Source organism: Rattus rattus, chromosome 7 (genome assembly GCF_011064425.1).
Source record: "Rattus rattus isolate New Zealand chromosome 7, Rrattus_CSIRO_v1, whole genome shotgun sequence".
In the NCBI taxonomy this organism is placed as follows: Eukaryota; Metazoa; Chordata; class Mammalia; order Rodentia; family Muridae; genus Rattus; species Rattus rattus.
Genome location: NC_046160.1, coordinates 46631040 through 46652112, shown reverse-complemented (window position 1 = coordinate 46652112; position 21073 = coordinate 46631040). Strand labels below are relative to the sequence as shown.

At 45.8% G+C, this 21073-nt stretch overlaps 1 protein-coding gene across 8 annotated transcripts in view; it reads right to left on the bottom strand.

Annotated features, from left to right (window-relative positions):
• The window catches only part of Atxn7l1 (ataxin 7 like 1), a 219487-nt gene that overhangs the window by 66935 nt on the left and 131479 nt on the right, over window positions 1-21073 (bottom strand). Inside the window, exon 1 of one of the 8 annotated variants that reach the window (XM_032907633.1) lies at window positions 4289-4884. The exons of the other annotated variants lie outside the window; for them this stretch is intronic. The gene's annotated coding sequence lies outside the window, so the exon portion shown is untranslated. Of the gene's footprint in view, window positions 1-4288; window positions 4885-21073 lie in introns of those variants that run through there. 8 annotated transcript variants of the gene reach the window in all.

Here is a 21073-nt window from a genome sequence, read left to right as displayed (position 1 = left end):
AGTTGTTTCTTAGGAAGACTAGGCCCTAATCTGGCCTAAGGAGAAGGGATGGGGCCTCTCCCACCCCACTTGCCAAGGAGCCCCTCAGCTTTCAGAAGCACACTGTCCATTACCTTCTTCGTTGAGACCAAGACCTATGCAATTAGCACAGTCTGGTGGGTTGTGTTCACCTCCTGTGTACCATGGTCCTCACAAGCCCCCAGGCTTCTGAACGGGTTTTCTAAGAACAGCAGCTCTGGGTTTTTGAGGTGGTCAGGGTGCCCACCTCCCGTCCCTAACACCTTCAGGGAAGGAATGAACTTCAATATGAAAGGACCTGGGACACATTTTGCAAAGGGTTGTCAGAAGCCACCTGCTGGCTCCTAGTGGCATATCTACATCAAAGATACTCTCCAGCGGAGGAGCAGAGACTGACAGAACTGGTACAGCCAGCCTCGGGCCCTAGGGAAAAGGGTAGTGGTTACAACGGGAGGCATTGGGTGGCATAAGTAAGACCGCCTGCCCTCATCTATCCCAGGCTGGTCTCCTAATGTCCAAGGAACACAAGGGCAGAATAAACACAGACACACAGACACAGACACACACACAGACACACACACACACACACACACACACACACACAATTGTTGACAAAACACTAAGAAGATTCTATCAGTGAATCTGTGAGCAGATTAGGGAATTTGACCAGAAAGGTGCTGGTAGAAAGAGGCCAAGAAAGCCTGCCTGATAATTTTAGGCATCCCACTGGTCTATAAGCTGTTCTTGTCTAGCTCCCTCTGTATAAATTTCCCTTAAGACCAATGGGATGATGGGATCTCTAAAGTCAGAATTATGAAGTTATCTTAGACATTCATGGCCACTATGGGCTTTTCCTATGATTTTAAAAACACATGTTACTGGGATTTTTTTGTTTGTTTGTTTGTTTTGCTTTGCTTTGCTTTTGTTGTTGTTCCTGTTCCCCATGCCTAGGCATGGCTATGGGAACACGCCCACAGAAGACTAACTCTTCGTCAGGAAGGTCGACTGCATGGTGTTGCTGAGGCTGCTGCTGCACTTGAGACAGAACCAGGTTATGGGTTGAACAGTGTCCCACCACTCACATGTTAAGTCTCTAGTTCTCTAGTCCCTGAGAGTGTAACCATATGTAGAGACAGGTCTTGAAAGAGGCCATTAAGAAATGGTCCTAATCCAATAGGATTGGAGTTCTTATTTTAAAAGGATGAGGCACCAAAGACTCGGCGGCTGCACCTTGAGAAGGCAGCAAGCCTGGTACGGCCATCTGCAAGGCCTCAGGGCATACCAGCCCTGTTGGCACCTCCATCTGGAGTTCAGTTCCTAGAACTGTTAGGAAATGCATTTCGGGTGTTTAAACTACACTCTAGCCCTAACCAATGCAACTGGTTGGCTCTGAAGCCACTCACATTTACCTTCCTGGAATGTAGGCAACTCCTCACGGCCCAACTGCGCCGTCTGTTCCACTGTAAGGTATAGTGAGGCCAAGATGGGGTACAACTAGGTGTTGTTTTCCAGCAGATCCTGCTGCTCTGCCATCATGTGCTGAGGGCATGGATGACACAGAGCAAATGGCTCCTAGCCACAGACTGCAAGGAGCCAACTCCTTTAACCAACTTCCTTTCCTGGTTTACCTCTTACATGGACAGGTTCTGATTAACCCGAGTATCATTGATGTGGTTCCTGAGAAAGACGAGTCTGTGGAACGAGTGGATTCATGACCTGGTAAGATAGGCACCGACACTCTCACTAGTTTGATGAACCCACATTAAGCATCTGGCCCAATGTTACCACCGCTGGGGACTGACAGTCTCTAGATTCCATCTGCCCCCATGTTCTGTGGAACTCCTGGATCCTGCCAGTCCCTGGTTTGGGCAGAGCCACTCTCAAGGCAAGAGAGGTAGACTCGGTGGTTCACTGCCACTCTGGAACCAGACACAGCTGCAGCAAACAGTGGATATGTCACTGTGCTACCTATAGGAGGAAGAACCGAAGTGAGAAAGGAATATATAAGCAGATTGATGTCTGCAGGGGCTCCGAGGGTCTACGAGACACGAGCTGAGAGGCACCTTGACATGGCCACATGTGGCAGGTACAAGGATCTGGCCATACTAAAGGCCAAATTCTGAAAAAGAACAACTTGGGGACATTTCAGCACCTCTGCCACGTCTCCATTCCAACACAAAGGCCTGTAATGCCCCCTCCACGTCTCTCTTCATTCACATTGGCTAAAAGACTATCGGCATAGTGAGCTCGGAGACTCCATTATTATAGATGGCTACTACGCACAGACCCAACACACACTTCAGACCACAAGCCTGCAAAAGACGGGCCTCATGCACCCCTACCAACCTGACAGAGAGGGGAAGGATAGGGCTCCCACCTATAAGCTGAATTGGGGGTAGAATGGATCTAATTAGAACAGAGTTTCCTTCATCTTTCTATTTTTATTTGTTTGTTGAGACAAGGTCTTAATCTGGAGTCCCTGCTTGCCTGAAACTTGTTTCGCAGATGCGGCTGGCCTTGAACTCATATGGATCTGCTGACTTCCGATCCCTACCTCCTTTCCCAGATGTTGTAGTTAAAAAGAATGCATCACAACACCTGCCAGGACAACGTTTCTTCACCGCACAGTAAAGCCAGTTTGCCAAGCGTGGATGGAGCAACAAGCAGGTGAGGGTGGATGGCTAACTCTGGGCCTGACATTCCACTCCTCGGCTCCTGCATTAAAGCTTGGGTCAGACGGTAAAAGATCTGCAGCAGGAGGCCAGCCTTGTCCTTACATTCTGCAAGGTTAGAGGAGACCAAAATATTTGATACTTTTATATGGATGTGTGAAACGTGGAAAAGAAACTATAGCCCTAAAATGGCTACAACAACGTCCAGCTTCGGCTCAACGACGTGCCTACTACTCTGGAAATTTCCATTTCGACTGTCCTTTCTCAGGGAAGAGTTGGGGGGAAAGTGGAATTTGGACCCCCTTGTGTGATGAAAGCACCCTAGCTTCTCTGAAGTCCTTCCACAAGCCGGCCTGAATGAACTCTGTTTGCTGCTTTCTTCCTCCCTTTTGATTTGTTTAGTTTAAAATATTTAGCCGGCTGCACAGTGAAGAGTCTCATTTCCAGGGTTCTCCTGGACCATTAGGCTGGGACTCCACACTCATGCTGATGAGCGTTCTACTTACCCATGCAAATCCCGGGAGTAGCAGCCTGTGCGATGGGAGGTGCTCTAGGTAAACCGTCAAGAGCTGATTTAATTTTGCAGCCATTCAGTGGGCAAGGCAGAGCAATTTTTTAGGCAAAGGTTCTAGTAAATATTATGGAAAACCCTTTTTATAGAGTGCTAATTCTGGCACAGCATTTTCCTACGTGCCCGGTTTCTGCTCTCATTCAAACCTGCCTGGGAGTCCTCAAGGCAGGATAATCTACACAGATCACGTGTGAGGGAGCGTGTCATCCAGCAGTGGCTGGCTGGTATCCATTCTTTACAGTGCTGTCAACATCTCAGGATTACAGTCATTTCAGTGGGGACAAACTCTCCAACCCAGGAACTTCCCTTCTGCCATCCTTCCGCCAGCCCATCCCCCATGACCCTGAAACTTGCCAACTGGCTCCTGGACAGGCTGCAGGTCACCAGATGACACCGCTCCCGTGAGTTTGACAAAACAAGCACAGCAAACTCCTTTTTAGAGGTCTGAAACAATACCCAACCCTTTCTGGGCGTCCTCACTTTCATTTTAAGCCGCCGCCGCTGCCACCGTTTGTGACAACCCAGAGAAAACAACTCAACCTACGACGAACGCCGGGGGACCTGCCATCGGGGCGGCTGGGGAGTACTATCAAGTGACCTTTCAGAGAAATTAATTTTCAAGAGCGATAATGGCCTTTGCTGCACATACATCCAGCACCACTTCTGTCAGCGCAGAAAAGGATTTCGCTCTCTACAGTTGGAACAGAAACTCTCCTACATCCCCGTTTCTTTAAAAAAAAAAAAAAAAGGGCTATAAATAACCCAGGATCAGCAAAATTATGCAAAACAGCCTGCTAGAGGAAGAAATGTAAACTAAACCCACTTACAGAACGACTCGGGCTGCCAACTTAATCTGATGCTATGACGAATGTAAACATGTTGTACTTTTGAAACCTGAAGTGATCCACTTTAGTACAGATGCCATCAAAAATGAGAGAGAGAGAGAGAGAAAAGAGAGAGAGAGAGAGAGAGAGAGAGAGACTCGAAACAAGGAAACAACAAAAGCCCAGCCGCAAAACAGAGCAACCTGATTCCGTATTCTGCACAGTGCACGACCCGACGGCTGATCGGCTGCAGTGAGTACCAGCTCCGTTCGCTTCCACACGCCAACTGTTTTGACTACAGGCACTTGTTAAACACAGAGTTTCAGGTCCTACCAGTTGGACACCAGAAGTTCATAGAACTGACCCAGTGCCAAAAACAACAAGCGCAGAAAGCGAAACGGCTGCCTCGTGTGAGTGTTTGGTTAACTGTTTCAGTGAGCCCTGAAGCAACCACGGAGCGATTAAGAATTAAAAAGAACTTAAATAGCAAAAGCTGAAGATTAGCACCTTGAAAATGTAGATGTGGGCAGATAAAGTTCAGGCGTTAAGCTACTTTATTGGGGGTGGGTGTCACGTGACACATTGTGGTTCTCGGCAGAAGGAACCCAACCAGGTGCTTCCTCAAGCATCTCCTCCTCCGAATGATTGGTTCAGACAATTTGCACTTCCTGAGGGTTTCTAGCTGTCTGGGAGTTAGTAAATCCCACAGGAGGAAAATGGGACATATTGAATGATGCTTTGCAAAATGCAAGAAAAGGGCTTTCAAGTTGCCCGCTGCGCACATGGAGACAGACCGCACACTGGAAGCACGGTCCAGGCTGGAGCCAGGCCTCCCTTTGGGATGAGGGATGCTGGGGTGCAGCTCTTTGTCTAATCCAGGCTGGAGTCTACACTGTTGGGCAGCGATATGGGGTGGTCTTTTCACCTTGCAAAATTAGTTAAGAGAAGCAGTTCCATGGCTGAACAATCCTTTCCGTTTCCTCCCCAGAATGCACCAAACACTACCTTTAGGATCAAGACAATTAATCAGATTAAATTTTTGAGATCTTAAAGGATTTAGGAAAACTAAGTTTCATGATAACTGAGGCATGGATGTAGCTATTTTAACCTAAGGAGGACTTTAACCTTCTGTATTATCTATCCATCTATCTCCCTATCTACCTAGTTACCTATCATCCATCTATCTATCTATCATCTATCTATCACCTACCTATGTATCTATCATCTATCATATACCTATCATCTATCTATCATTTATCAATCAATCTATCTATCAATCATCTATCATCTACCTATGTATCTATCATCTATCTATCATATACCTATCATCTATCTATCATTTATCAATCTATCTATCAATCATCTATCTATCATCTATCTATCATATACCTATCATCTATCTATCATTTATCAATCTATCTATCTATCAATCATCTATCATCTACCTATGTATCTATGTATCTATCTATGTATCTATGTATCTATCTATCATCTACCTATGTATCTATCATCTATCTATCATCTACCTATGTATCTATCATCTATGTATCTATCATCTATCTATCTTTCTATCTACCTATCTATCTATCATCTATCATCTACCATCTATGTATCTATCACCTATCTATCTATCTATCTATCTATCTATCTTCTATCATCTATCATCTATGTATCTATCACCTATCTATCTATCTATCTATCTATCTATCTATCATCTATCTATCTATCTATCTCTCCTCTCTCTATCATCTATCAGTCTCTGTCACTACCTGATTTGATATATGTATCTGTAAATCAAGCATACCATGGGACTTGGTTGTTAGAAACTTCTTGTGAGGTTGGTGGCAAGAGGTGCTATTCTCACCCCATTTTCTGAAAGGAAAACACAGGACTAGACTTTCCCAGGGTCATGCATGCAGGAAAGGATTCCAGCACTCTGACCTTTGTTATTCCCATTTTCGATGGCAGAGATTTGGAAAGGCTGCGTGATTTGATTTGCACCAGGTCTTCCGTCTCCAGCCCAGCCTCCTTATTTGCCTCTCTCATGTTCTTTGAAAACGGGACACAGAGCTAAAAAGGTTGATTATAAATGTGTGAGACTTCCCTTAATTCTTAGTGTTCCCTGTCACTGTGGCTTTCTGCGGCAGATTGCAGGCCTCGGGTATCACACAGATGGCTTTCTCTCTGTTAGGGCGAGCTTCACACAGCATGCTACAGAACAATTGCTTGGGTGGAACCCCTCTGCACTCAGTTTGCATCCTATATTTCTCTGACCCGATCAGTTCATTCACCAGTTACCCCTGGCTCCTCACCCAAACCTAGTCTAAGAAGAATACAGAGAGGAGTAGCCCTGCCAAACTGCACATTAGTAAACCCACGTGTCCATTTTGCTAGTAAAGGAGCTCTGGGTTTGTTTTGGTTTTGGTTTATTTTGTTTTTTTCTTTTTTCTTCAATAGAGACCCACTGGAAGTATTTAATCACACAAGGGTGCCCATCGTAATGGCTCCTTCTCCATGCCAAATGAACATACTCATTGCCTAAGCAGAGAAGACGTAACTGTTCTAGGGTACCCTAGAGCAGGTTTACTACAGGGCTTGGTTGTCTCTCTGAGGGGATGTGGTAGCATTGTAGATAACCACCAGGTTTCGTTTGTAGGCATGGAAGTCCCTGCAAAGTACTGAACTGTGCAGAAGTTTTTATAAAACTGATTATCTGATTGAGGAGAGGATGGAGTACTGCAGAGCCAAGTTCTCTCAGGATATCTTTAACCCCATTCCCAGCCATTTATTCCCCTCCTCTGCATGTGACCTAACGTCGTCGTGACCGTTAGGTAACTCTTTCGGAATGCACAAACATATCCCTACTTCCCACAAAACGAAAGGCTCAGAAAGTCCTCAGATACCATATGGGGCCTCCAGCTGAGACTTCCCAGTTTGCTGTGCCTGTGATTCCACCAGGGCACCAGCAAAGCGCCTGCACTTACGAGTTTGTTTGTTCCATTACTGCTTTGGAATGTAGTATTGGAGAAAACCTGAATCTGTCTTCCCAGGCCACGGTCACTCATACTTAGCTCCAGAAAAAAATGATCGCTTTCCCACTTTGAGGTGAAAGTTATGTTTTTGTGGTGAAATAGGGGGGAAATGAAGATTTGGCAGGAACTGAAGACTCGGGGCCAGCACTGGGCGCACTGAATATAGAATTCAAGAGGGAGCTGGTTAAGAAGGGAAAATCCGCACTTAGAAGACAGAGGCAGGAGATCTCAGTTCTAGGCTACTCTGATCTACAGAATGAATTCCTGAGCAACAAGACTACACAGAGAAACACCATCTTGGGGAGGGAAAATGAAGATTAGAAAATTCTAGAATGTTTTGCCACTTATCATGACTCTTTAACTTGAAACACAACACAAAAATTATGGAAGTTAAAGCCAGGAGAGCTGGGTGTCAATTCGGACTTCATGTTGAGTGTCATCAAAGCAGCATGCAGAGCGAGAGAATTTGCATGTCCCGCTGGCTGGAAAGACTCCGTGGTTGTGTGGGATGGCTATGCGATGTTGCTTGTAAACACTAGTTTTGAAGGGGGTCATTTGAGGGTGTTTGGAGGATGGCAGGACACTTGTATCCTCCGTGCTGCCTGAAAGAGCATGAGCACTGAGCAAAGCATAAATCTCGGCGGGAAAATGTGTGTTCGCTTATAAGATACAAAGTGTGCACGTCCAGGTAAGACGCAACTCCTCCTGAGCATAGAGTCATAAAACTCTAAAGTAGGGCACATGTTTTGACAGGCACTGTCAGCTTTAGGGAGGACACAGTAGCTTATTTAACATTAGAACTGGGCCAGAGAGACGCCGCCAAGGTTGATGCCTGGGTTCCATCCCTAGACCTTCACACACACACACACACACACACACACACACACACACACACACACCCACACTGTCATGTGTGCACCCTCACACACATAAAATAATGAATGAACAATGAAATAAATAAATAGAACAGGACAATCTTAGCACTCAAGAGGCAGACAGGTAAAACTCTGAGCCTCATCTACATGGTAAGTTCTAAGACAGCCAGAGCTACATAAAGATGCCCTGTCCCAGATAGATAGATATTTAGACAGACAGACCACAGACAGACAGACAAACAGACAGAAAGAAAGAAGGAAGGAAGGAAGGAAGGAAGGAAGGAAGGAAGAGAGGGAGGAAGGAAGGAAGGAAGGAAGGAAGGAAGGAAGGAAGGAAGGAAGGAAGGAAGGAAGGAAGGAAGGAAGGAAGGAAGGAAGGAAGGAAGGAAGGAGAGAGAATTGAAAATCTGAGGAAGGGCTGGTAACAAGAAGTTAGTAGAAACCACCTAGGGGAAAGATGTTGACCATGGGCAGAAACGTGTTGCACACTTTGCTTCAGGAAGTGTCAGTGAGTTCAGCCTGTCAAACCCTGGACCACGGGTACACTGAGGGAAATGACAGAGCTCCCATGCCCAGGCTCTGAGTTTACACTGAGTGAAGGGGGAGAGGGTAGAGGAATGGGCAGAGGAAGCAGCTGGTTAAGGACTGGTTCAGTCTCTGAAACACCTGGTGTGAGGAAAACAGGTCTTCGTGGTAAGCAGACAGAAAAGATTGTTGTGTCCAAGATGGCTCCAGGAACTGTCCTGAAGAGGACAAGGGGATGAAGAAAGGACAGACAGGCACCTAGAAACATAAGATAAAACTGGGATAGGGTAGACTGGGCTCTCTGCTGGAGAAGTCACAGCACCCGGAAAGATTATTTTATAATCTATAAAATTTTATAATCTATAAATCCTATCTATAGGAGGAAGGGAGGTGCTGTTATTGCATAGAGATAAACAAGGAGGCAGGGTTATTGTATACAGGTGAACAGGGAGTCAGGCTTAGCTAATGCCAGTGGACCTCAGGTCATAATCAGAGGAGAAAGGCACCATGACATTTTTTTTCATGCATCGCCAACATTTTCACACAAACTAGAAGGGCTTTGCGACATCTGTGGATCTGAGGCATAGGGGTTATTGACACGGCGATGACATGGCTATACCAGTGGTACAGTCACCCAGGACTTTGTTTGCTCCCTACCTATGACGTTCATGTTCATGGCTGTGGCCTCTACTGACTTCATGGTCAGCTTGAACCCTCAGGTCCTAGTCCCTGGGGAAGCCCTGTAGACTTCCCAGTTAGTGTCTGCACTTGACTCAAAACTCTACATTCCATCTCCTGGATTCACAAGACTAAGCCTGCCAGACACTTGGGACCAGCTTTTTAGCTCCTGTCCTAAGTGACTGCAACCAACATCATAGGTTAGTTTTACACACACAAGCCTCCAGTCCTTAGATGTTTGAGGAAGATAGCGACTTGAGCTAGACTTAGCCAGGGCTGCACCAAACTCCGGAAAATGGCTATAGTGAAGGTCGTTAAGTATGGGGTGACTGCCATCTAGACGACTGGGCTGAAGGTCTTTGCAGGCCAGTTCGCTATCTCACCTGGCCTGACAGGTACAGCTCAGGAGCCCAGGTGTGTGTTTTTAAATACATTTTAAATAAAATGTAAATGTGAATCGATACACAAATCTGCAAAGTGAATACATTACAGATGTATCAGATTTGGTTGATATCTTCCTTCCTTCCTTTCTTTTGTGGTTCTGAGGATCTAAGGACCTTTAACATGTTAGGCCAGTGCCAGCCATATTGGGTATTTTTGTATTTACTCTGTCTGTCTGTCTGTCTGTCTTAGTTTAACTATTTGTTTATGTTTTGGTTTTGTTGAGACAGGATTTCTCTGTGTAGCCCTGGCTGTCCTACAACTCGCTTTGTAGTCCAGGCCCCAAACTCAGAGCCTCTGCATCCCCACTGTTAATGATACTCTGTTATACTTGCAGGCAGAAGTCTAGCATGGCTGCCCTCTAAGAGGCTCCAGCCAGCAGCTAACTCGGACAGATGCAGACGCCCACAGCCAAAGGGCGGATGGCGTTTGGGGATTCTTCTGGAAGAACAGGGGGATGGATTGCAAGCCCTGAAGGGCCTAGGAACTCTACAGGAAGACCAGCAGAATTAATTAACCTGGACCCTTGGGGCTCTCAGAGTCTGAACCACCAACCAACGTACCCACAGGCTGAACCTAGGCCTCCCCACACAAATCTAGCAGATGTGCGGCTTGGTCTCCCAGTGGGTACCGAACAACTGGAATAGTAGGGGCCATCCCAAAAGCTGTTGCCTGTAAGTGGGATAGTTCTTCTGTTTAAGCTGCCTTGTCTGGCCTTGGTGGGAGAGGAAGTGTCTAGCCTCACAGAGACTTGATGTGTCAAGTTGGGGGATATACAGGGAGGGGGTGCGGGGGAGGGAGGGACCAGCTCAAAGGAGAAGGGGATGGGGTGGGGGAAGGGCTGTGGAAGGGGATGACTAGGAGGGGGCAGTAAGTGGAATAGAAAGTGAATAAGTAATAAAAAATTAAAAAAAGAAATTTATATTTCCCCCCAAATTTTTTTGGATCAAATAGAATCAAACACAGGCATACAATGCCATGCCCTGCTTATTAGCACAACTGTTGCCAGTACTAACATCATATTGCCTTATATCTAATTACAGCTGTTCTAGGCCATATGAGAGGAGGTATGTGAATTATATGCAAAAACATCGTTTTCTATTCTTTTTCAGATGCAGGGGATAAAGTCAACACCCTTATGCACACACCAGCTAAACACTCTGGGTCTGAGCTATCCAGCCCCTTACTGTACCGTTGTCCTGGAGCACCTGAGGGTCTCGGTCACAGGATGGCGGCCATCCAGTAATCAATTCCTCAAGGAAACTGAGGGACACTGCACTTTGAACCCTTTTTAAGTTGGGATTTCCCTCCCTCCCTCTCTCTCTCTCTCTCTCTCTCTCTCTCTCTCTCTCTCTCTCTCTCTTCTCTTCACATCTCACTTTTCTTACTATGTTTTAAATTTTGGATTTACTTATTTTACTTCGTGTGTTACTGCGAAAGCAACCTGTGCTTTTAGATCCCAAACCGTAACACCAGCCTCTCTCTCTCTCATGTGTAAAATCTTGGTCAGGGCTTACTCAATGGGCAGTAAAGTCTGTGGACACAGAAGATGCACTCTGAGTTATCCTCCCTGCACACAGCTAGCTTCCCCACCTTCCTCCCTTCTTCTTTTTGCCTCTACATCCTCCTGCTTAGAACCCTCTTGTCCCCAGACTGGAAGTTAGTCCAATCAGCCTGCTACTATGTGGCAAGCAAATCCCTCTCAAGGAGCCTGAGGATGTCTGATGACTCTGTGTGGTCCTGGGATTTGGTTCAGTTCCATACTACACAGGCTCTAGGCTAGGTTTCCACTGAGTTACTCAGTGGCAGGAGTCACGATGCTGGAGGGCTATTGAATCTCCGAGTAGAAAACTCCCTGCCACGCACATGGCTGGTCTGCTGTGTGTGAGGTGACTCGAGTGAGGTCCCCACCCTAGTTACCCTTGGCTATGCTATTGTTGGCTCCTCCTGGTCTGCCCTTCAGCCACCGTGGACTCCTCCCCCAAATGCAAAAGGATAAACTGGGATGTGGGATTTGGGGTTGCAGTTTTAAAAATTCAACAAGTGTGTACGTGTGGTAGGTAAACTGATGTATTCATGTATTATTATTTTTATCTAACAAAAAGAGATAAATATGGTGTCCCTAAAGAAAAAAAATAGGTGCTGGCTAAGCAAATTATTGGCGTATCCATCCAATGGAATGCAGGCAAGTTATAAACTCGATGGTGTTCACCTCTGTTTTCTGAAACTTGTTTGCAATAATTTTATTTTTTACTGTTGATGATAGAACCTTGGGCCTTATACATGCTAGGCAGGTCTACCATGGAGTTTACACATCAGCCCCTCACGATAATTCTATATGAAGAAAAAAAAGGGGCAGGACCCAAACCAAAGTCTGTAGAAGCATTCCGTTTCTACTTTTGATAATATAAAATATATGCATATTCAGGGATACAGAGTTAGACTCTCTCTCTCTCTCTCTATATATATATATATATATATGTGTGTGTGTATATATATATACATATATATATATCTGCATATAGACATTTATGTATAACACAGATACCCATAGGAAAAAAAAGTTTTACACCAAAATACTTTTTAAAATAAGATTCTTCTGAAACTTTGGCAGCTTTCAACAGTGAAATTTTTCTTTAAAAAAATGTTTTTTAATCTTCTTGGTAACCTCTAAGTTTTAAAATGTTTATTTATTTATTTGGGTGTGTGTGTGTGTGTGTGTGTGTGTGTGTGTGTGTGTGAGTGTGTGTGTGTGTGTGTGTGTCTGAAGACACCTTGCTGGAGTTGGTTCTCATCGTCTCCCACAGGACTCCCACCCCAGGATTGGTTCTTTTTTTTTTTTTTTTTTTTTTTTTTTGGAGCTGGGGATCGAACCCAGGGCCTTGCGAACCAGGGCCTTGCGCTTCCCTAGGCAAGCCTTAAATCCCCAACTCCCCACCCCAGGATTGAACTGAGGCTGTCGTAGCAGCATCTTTACCTGTCGCTGTCTCACCTGCCCAACCTCGAACCTGAGTATCCTTGAGATAGATAGATAGATAGATAGATAGATAGATAGATAGATAGATAGATAGATATCAAGATTCACACTGACAGGCATTTTCTTTTATGATAAAAATTATAATTTTAAAAAAATGTATAATCTTGCCTTGGAAAACCATCCCACGCTGCTATGTAAATCGCGCCTGTCTGGGCACTGCTCTCATCCGTACCCCCTACATCCCAGCTTCCCTAAGCTTTCAGAGGAGCTGTATTCATACAGAAGGGTCAGCTGAAGCTAAGCCTAGTAGTACATGTCTGCCATTCTCTCTCGTACTTGGGCGGCTGAGGCAGGAAGACTGTAATTCAGGACAAGTCTGGACTACAGTTGTGAGATCCTGCCCCCCCCCCCAAGCAAATCAAAGCAAAACAAAGCAAAGCAAAACAAATCAAAATCTTGAAATCTAGTTTGCGGTGTCAGCAATGGGATGCGCTCTGCGTGACGCGTGTTCTGCGTGACGCGTGCTCTGCGTGACGCATGCTAGCCGAGTACGCTACACTGAGCTACCCTGAGTTATATGTACCCCAGCTTCCTCCCTCAATTTATGGGGGAATGTTTAGTTAGTGCACTTCAAAGCAAAGCACTGGTTTCTTTCTGCTTTTCTTCTCCCTGGCCATGCCCTTTATTTTGGGGGACTTAAGAGTCCATGTGCATAATACTTAGGCAGCTTTGCTGTTCACTCCTGTGGATACACAGGCTACGGGACCCTCCTTTGTACCGGAAAAAGTCTAGAAATTCACGTATCTCTATTCCAGAGCTAGTTTATGCCACACCACAGTCGATTCAAATCAAACAAGCGGGTTTCTTACATAAGTTTGGCTGCCCTGGATCTTGCCAGGGAGACCAGGTTGGTCTCGAACTCGAAGAGATCTTCCTGTCTCTGTCTCCTTAGTCCTTGGATTAAAGGCATTCACTACCATGCTGGGTTAAAACAATGTTGTTTTAAGTAAAAACAGACAAACAGCAACAACAACAAACCAACCCACAACCCTAGCTTGTCCTGCTCTCCTCTTAACCTTCATGAGCATTCACGACATACTTGTTATCTCTTACAGACACAGCTCCAGGAGGGCACTCAGCAGGGGAGGTCATTATTCTGTTCACAGAGGAGGAAGCCACGACTTACCCAGGGGAGCAACTGGTCCAAGCTCACAGGCTGAGGATCATTAGATACAGGACCACACCCCGTTTTCCTAAGATGTCCTCTTGATTATGTAGTTCTAAATTCTCTTTTAAAAAGATTTTATTTATTATTTTTATGTGCATGTGTGTGCACCTACCCGAGTTTATGTGCGTCACATGCCTACAGGAGCTCACTGAAGGTGGACGAGGTTACTGGATTCCCTAGTGCAGTTACTCCTAGTTATTAGCTACCATGTAGAGGCTGGGACTTGAACCCAATCCTCTGCAAGAAGAGTATGTGAGCTTAATCACTGGGCCATCTCTCTGGCTTTCCGAATTCTTTCTAAAAGTCGGAAGTCATCTGATTTTATTGTTCTTAGGACACTTTGAAAGCAAAAGATGCTGAGTGGTTGGACCCCAGGGTAACTGGTATAAACCGGTGGCCTTCCAGGGAAACTCAGCCTTACGGTCAAGTAAGATATAACTAAACAATGACACACACACACACACACACACACACACACACAGACACACACACACATATTGGAGCCATATCTTATGAATAGCATAGAGAAATGGGATAGGGGTACAATACTTATATTTATGTTTTTTAAAAAATAGTATGCACACAGAGAAAATTAAAGAGAAATGCTTACTGTATCCTGTGATTGATTGGTTGGTCACACGAAAGTTAAGCTAGGCTTTTTATCTTTGGGTCTTTGGTTCCCACTGTCTCAACAATTACAAAGGTAGAATTCGGCATCTGGAAGGAATCGAAATGGGACATGGTCCCAAAGTGACTCCTTTAGGGCTTTCTGCATTTTGGCCAACATTACAGATTTCACTGGTGAGACTCACGACCCAGTATAATAAGTCAATGCTAGAAATGCACTGTTCATTTATTAGCTTTTGAAATAGATTCTCATGTAGCCCAGGCTGGCTTTGACTTGCTCTTCCTGCTTTTACCTCTAGAGTACAGAGATTGCAGGTGTGCCCCCACACGGTCACTTCAAGGGGTTTTATTGGTGACATTAAAGGCATTCAAGATAAAGGCCTTTTCAGAAGCTCTTTAGGACACCTGCTCCTTGTATCAAAGGTCTGCTAGAACTCAGAAGGATTGTCCATTGTCCTATCCGGATGGCTCCAGAGGTTGCCTAGAATCCAGCCACCCAGTCAGGACTAGTGACTAGAGCTGTGCTCAGGAAACAGTGCTTCTCTTCGGAGTACGCCTGGACTTCCTCTGGGGGACCTTTCTTGCAAGGTCTGACTGGAATTTCTAGAAGGGTCAGACTGTTACAAAGCCTACAGAGCAGGCTGAATTAACTCTCTGTACTTGTGAAATGGTTAGATTGGTAAGTTGCCAGGTTTATAGGAGAAGCGAGCCAACCTCCACACCTCCATGTTCATTAAACCTGGTAGTGAGGTGGTCAGGGAGAAGCTAAATTCCCTCACCATGCCAGTCTTCTAGAACCTTTCATATTATAACTGTTTCCTACCAAAAGAAGCCAAGTTCCTCGTGGCCAGACCACCTTAGGCCGGTGCACAGTAAACACTGGTGAAGGTGAAATGGGTAGACGTAAGGAAGGGATCCCTCCACGAATGAATTGTCCTTTCTGTCAGATGCTGAACCTCTGACTTCCTAGTAAGCCCCTCCCCCTAACAGTAATACAGGCTTGTATTGAGCACATTAAATGAACATGGCTTCTGTCATTTTCCACCGTCTGACTAATTAACCGTCCTCTGTGGCTGTTTTTCACTCTGTTAGTGACAACAGGTTTGGACAGACCATAATCTACTGCCAGCCCTGGGTTAAGCTAGTACTGTAAACAAGAAACAAACAACAAAGGGCACTAAGTAAATCAATAAAACACTGGAATTCCATTACTTCATCCTAATGATAATGCAGGTGGGTATTACCACTCCCATGTTCAGAGTTAGAGAGATAAACTTAAACAGTCAGGAAAGTTAGGTCCATTACATTCCAAACTGGAGCACATTCTCCAATGCCACCCTAGCAGCACCTAGAATTACCAGGAAAATCAAACACTCCGAAACTGAACACTATTTCCTCTGCCACCCTACTCTCTTCCGTGCCCCAACCCGGACGCTGGGATTGAACCTAGGGTCTTACACACATTAGACAAATGCTCTACCACTAAGGCACACTGCCAGGACTTGCTACCAAGTTTGCTTACTCACTTTACACCATGCCTATCTTTTATTGGTACTTTCAACACAGTTTACCAAAAGCATTTTTGGGAGAGGAAAAACTAGATGGATGTTGGAATGTAAGTGCCAACTTACTAGTCCTTTCGCTTTTAATTATTTTGGTTGGCATGTGGACATGAGCGATATCTAATGCCCTCTTAGAGCTGCAGACATCAGTCCCTGGGAATGTGTCGCTGCTGGATCTCCAGCCCATCAAGCACTCCTGTTCCCTGGACGCCCTTCCTGCATGCACCCTTTCCACCTGCCAACCTAGATGAGTTAATCTGAGCTTCATGCTTCTGTGACTTGCTAAGGGGGGTGCTTTTCCCAGAATGCCTGTCCATCTTTTCCCTTAATTTAACACCTTGTTCTCTTGTAAGACCAGGCTTAGGCGCTAGATCACCTTGGATGCCTAGTGGATTCCTGCCGTCTGGCCCTCTGGCCTAGTAAGAGCTTCGCTCCCAAGGTGTGTGAGATAGCTTGCTGGCGAGGGTGCTCGCTGCCAGGCATGAGGGTAGAGATGGAGAAGTAACTCCCCAAACTTGGCCTCAGCTTTCTATGTGCACCACAGAACAAGCCCCTCCCATGCGAATATAAATACACTCATGCAATAATGATTTTAAAAATATTTTGTGTGGGTTTTTGTTTGTCTGTTTTGGTTCTGAGGATGGATCTTAATATATATGTAGCCCTGACTGGCCTTGAACTCACAGATATCTTCCCGCCTCTGCCGTCCCTGAGTTCTGGGACTAGAGGTGTGTGCCACCATATTTGGCTTCTAAAACAGTATTTTTAAAGAACACACTCTGTTCACCCTCTCTTCAGCCTTGCCTGTGTCTCTGCACTAAGAGATGGCTTTGGCCCCCTTCACTACACCATAGAGAGCTTGTGTGGAGAACTTTATTTCAGTCCTGGCACTAACAGGCACTCAGAATGTGTTGGATAATGGATGAATAAATCAGGAAATAATTAACCAATCTATAGGAAAGGAGGAGAAAAAGCAGGGGTCAGCAGGCACCAATCTCCAGGGGTCTGAGGGCTAGCTACCCTTAATTATTTCTCTTAGTCACTGGATTTAAAATGATTTTTAAGCCTCCAAGTGTCATAGCTGGTGTTTTATGAGAGACCATAGACTACTTAATTCTGAGTGCTCAGTTTCCAAACGCATCCCGTTAGTTCCTGCTCAAAGACGCAGTGCTGGCCACCAGCATCCCTCTGGTGTCCGTGGTGAACCTTAATGGCAGTTCATGGAGCCCTTGCTAACTCTGGGCTGTCCACTTAAGCTAAGAACATACTGAGACTCATAGAGACCAGCAAATGACCCGAGGAGAGTTCCAGCTTGATCAGACTGTGGGACTCTAGCCTAATGAAATAAACTATTCCCAGCAGAGCCTGACCCTGCAGAATGTAATTTTTTTTTCTGACCACACTGTGTAGATAAAAATAATTCAGTGATTTCCTCCCAGTAAACTCCTGGGCATAAACCAAGGAGCCTGCAGATGACTGTCCTGATGTTACTGTACAACTGTAAATATTTAGTTTTCTTGCCTTCTGAGCAGTGTTTATCAGCAGGAAAGCATCCAGCAGTTTTAGTTAGGACAATTCTGCACAGAGTGGAACTATCATCCTCTGTTCTGCAGAGTATTTAGCACCCTGGATCTAATCAATGCCAGATACACAGACATCTCTGAAAGCGTGTTCCAAAATGTCTCCATTTCAGATCCCGGGATTCTGGCTGGGGTTGGTTTGGATTTTTCTGCAAGAAAATCCAGGGACTGAAGAAGCCATGTAGACCAGGGCTGTAAGAGGTCAAGACTCAAAGGTGCCAGGTTGACCAACTAAAGCCTGTCTGTGGGTGAGGCCGGGGTCCAGAGACCCAGAACAGACCCATTCTTTGAGTGCAGAAATCAGAGCCCTGAGAAAGCTGGACTTATGAATTGTTATACTTGAAACCAAAACCACTTAGAGGACTGATGGATGAACGGACAGTCAGGATGGTCCTCAGTTCTGGGTGATCTGCTGTGTTGAATGTTCTGGGTAAAACCCAACACTGCTTTCTTGCTTGGCTTCGAACAGCTGTAACAACACCTCTGTTACCTTCAACCATCTGTATGCCAGTCAAGCTTGCTAATATGACCCCCTCCAGAGAGTCCCCGAGGTTCTCAATACCATTCCAAAGAATCCATGTCACCAAAGGGGTTGATGTCTTAAAACCTGCCCAAAAAAAAATCACCTGATGTCTGAAGGACCATAAGTACAAAAATGGTCGCCCATCTCTCTGAACTTAGTGGTTAGATACCCCCGCCCCCACAGCAGAAGTAGGAGGGCAATAGCCAGGTTTCTGCAAGCTCTGAATTCCTTTGTCTCCTATTCTTCCTCAGTTACTTGCAATTTATTCTATCCCTCCCTGCTGTTTGCAACTTTCAAGAAGCCTTAAATCCTTTTACAACAAGGCCGTTGTAAATAAATAAAGCACAGAAATAAAATCTACGACTGCTGGTGTCAGCACTGCGAGACCCAGTGCAAGGTTTTGGCTCTGATCTAAGAGGAAGGAGGTGCTGTGGCAAGGTGGGAGGAAGCAGGAGGGGCAACTCCAGAGAGCTTTGGAGTAATGGCTGGGCCTGAATCCTGCTGTTATCCTGCACCCGCCTTGGAGTCTTAGGGCTTTTAGGCCTCTCTGCCACTGTCCTTAAATATGGGGTGGGGGATGGTGGGCAGAGCAGTGGCTCAGTGGTAGGGCACTCACCTAATAGGAGGCTCTGGAAACTTTGACACTGCCCCTCCCTCACACTGTAATAACAAAACAAGCCTAACCTAACCTAACAAACAAAAGGGATCCAACGGAACGATTTTACATCTTCCCTTATTCCTAAATACTGGATTCTTTAAAGCATCTCTTCCTGTCATTATAGTTAGCTAACTGCCTCACCCACACACAAGTACTAGGTGAACCTTTGCGGTGATAAATGTGAGTCACACTGGTCAGTCAGTGTGTGTGTGTGTGTGTGTGTGTGTGTGTGTGTGTGTGTGTGTGTGTATGTGTGTGTGTATGTGTGTGATTATTTTCCCTCGAGGAAAAAATTGAGGGTTTCCCATTTCAGGGTGAAGGAAACTAGGGTGTCACTGCATAGTTTACTGACCAAGTTTTTCATTGCAAAATGAGATTTTTAACATTGGCTTTTATCTTTATCCCCTGATGATCTGATAGGTTTCCCTACTCCTAAATAAGTTTTGCTACATAAATAAGTTTGTAGCATCTGTGCCAAGCATCAATAGGGTGCTTACCATTCATAATAATCAAAAGAATATTAGCCCACACTCAAGGGGTAGAAGGCACTGGAACATGGTAGGGCATTCTCTCTTTGCTCTCTATTTAGGGGTTCTACCCTTTTGGGATGTTCCTAGTTTCACAATCCCACCATCACGATTCTAAATTGTACACAGATGAACTTAGGACACTGCTGCTCACCATACCCAACATCACAGCAGGTGTCCTAGAGTGGGGCTTCTCAAATTTTACCCACGGACCTTGTTTAAAGGGTCTTGGAATCTGTGGATCAACGCATTCTCATCGCCCTGCACTGTTTTCCTTTATGGGTAATGTTTTGTCCTTGTAAGGCCTGTCCCACCCAGCACTGTGACTCTCTGGGCTGCCAATGTGCCCAGTGTATGCAGACCTCAAAGCCCCAAGCCTCAATTCCTTGCTTTATTCATCTTACGCTCTGGCCACTTCCCATCCCCGTCAGCCCAGGTCAGGTCCCAGACAATAAGGGACAGACTTTACACTAAAAGCCCACTTTGATAATTCAAACTAGTCAGTTCTAACCCAGTTCTCCCTGCCCTGCCCATTCCCTTCCATGGAAACGTCAATAATAGCTTCTGCCTTCATCTTCTCTTTCTTCTGCTCCGGCCTCCTAATGGGGCCATTGATTTCCTATATGAACCTGCACACACAGCGTGCCCCAGCTCTTGGGAACTACAAATAACAAACTGTCTTGTTATGCATGTGGCTGCCAACTGACCTGAATCAATTCCCAAATATCCCCATCCCCGAATAACAAACAAAATGTACATCTTAGACCGTCCGGGGGGCAGGGATATCGATGCTCCAGGCTTAAGCTCCACCCTTCAGCTGCTGTATTAACTACAATGCTACCACTGAACAAGGTGCTGGGCTGGCGGAGGGCAGTGACTACATAGCCTGCATGTTGGACCTTTGCCAGAACCCAGCGTCTTCACAGGGGTCAAACACTGACACGGCTGGGGCTACTGCCCAGAGGCCTGTGGACAACGGCCAGCACTCTGCCTCACATTCCAGCAAGGGGATTTCACGGAATTCACTAGGTAAGAGTTAAATAAAGAGCTGCAAGAGAAAGGACGCCAGGCTGAGGCCTTTGAACTGTAGCAGGCAGGGGACTCCGTGCCCAAGGGAGGCAGGCTGGCTGGCTCCCCTACCCGAACTATGGTAGATACAGCCCAGGATGCCTATAGGCATCAGACATCCAAGTCAAGAGGCCCCAGGGGGCAAGCCTTTGGATCCAAGCAGTTTATTCTTCCCTACATCAAGATACTATTCAGATGTCCAACAACCCTTCTGCTTGGAGAGACCTGAAGAGCCTGATCATGTTCAAGGCACCCGGTGCTTAAGAGCCATCCTAGACAAGATCTCAGAGTGTCTGGGTCCAAGATGAGCACTCACCCCAGGACACCACAGTTTATCTGTAACTAATTAAGGCAAACCCTGATTAAGAACTATCAGTTTTTAAGGAATCCGCATGGCTTAGCTCAGCTAATCCCCACGGCTCTATGTAGTAGCTGCTGGGAAAATCCTTACTTTCAAGATGAGTAAGCAGTGTGGAGAGGCTATGCAGCTCACCCAGGCCACTCACGAGTCAGCAGGGCCACCGGAACCCACACAGTCCTACAGCCTTCGTCCTCTAGTGCACCCCCTGGGCTTTGGGGCAGTGCCATAGCCCTAAACTGTAGGGTGAAGCATCAGTACCAACAGAAAACAGGTAGCAACTTCCGCCCTAGCCTTGTAGAATCAGAATCTCGGGGTCCTGATTTTGA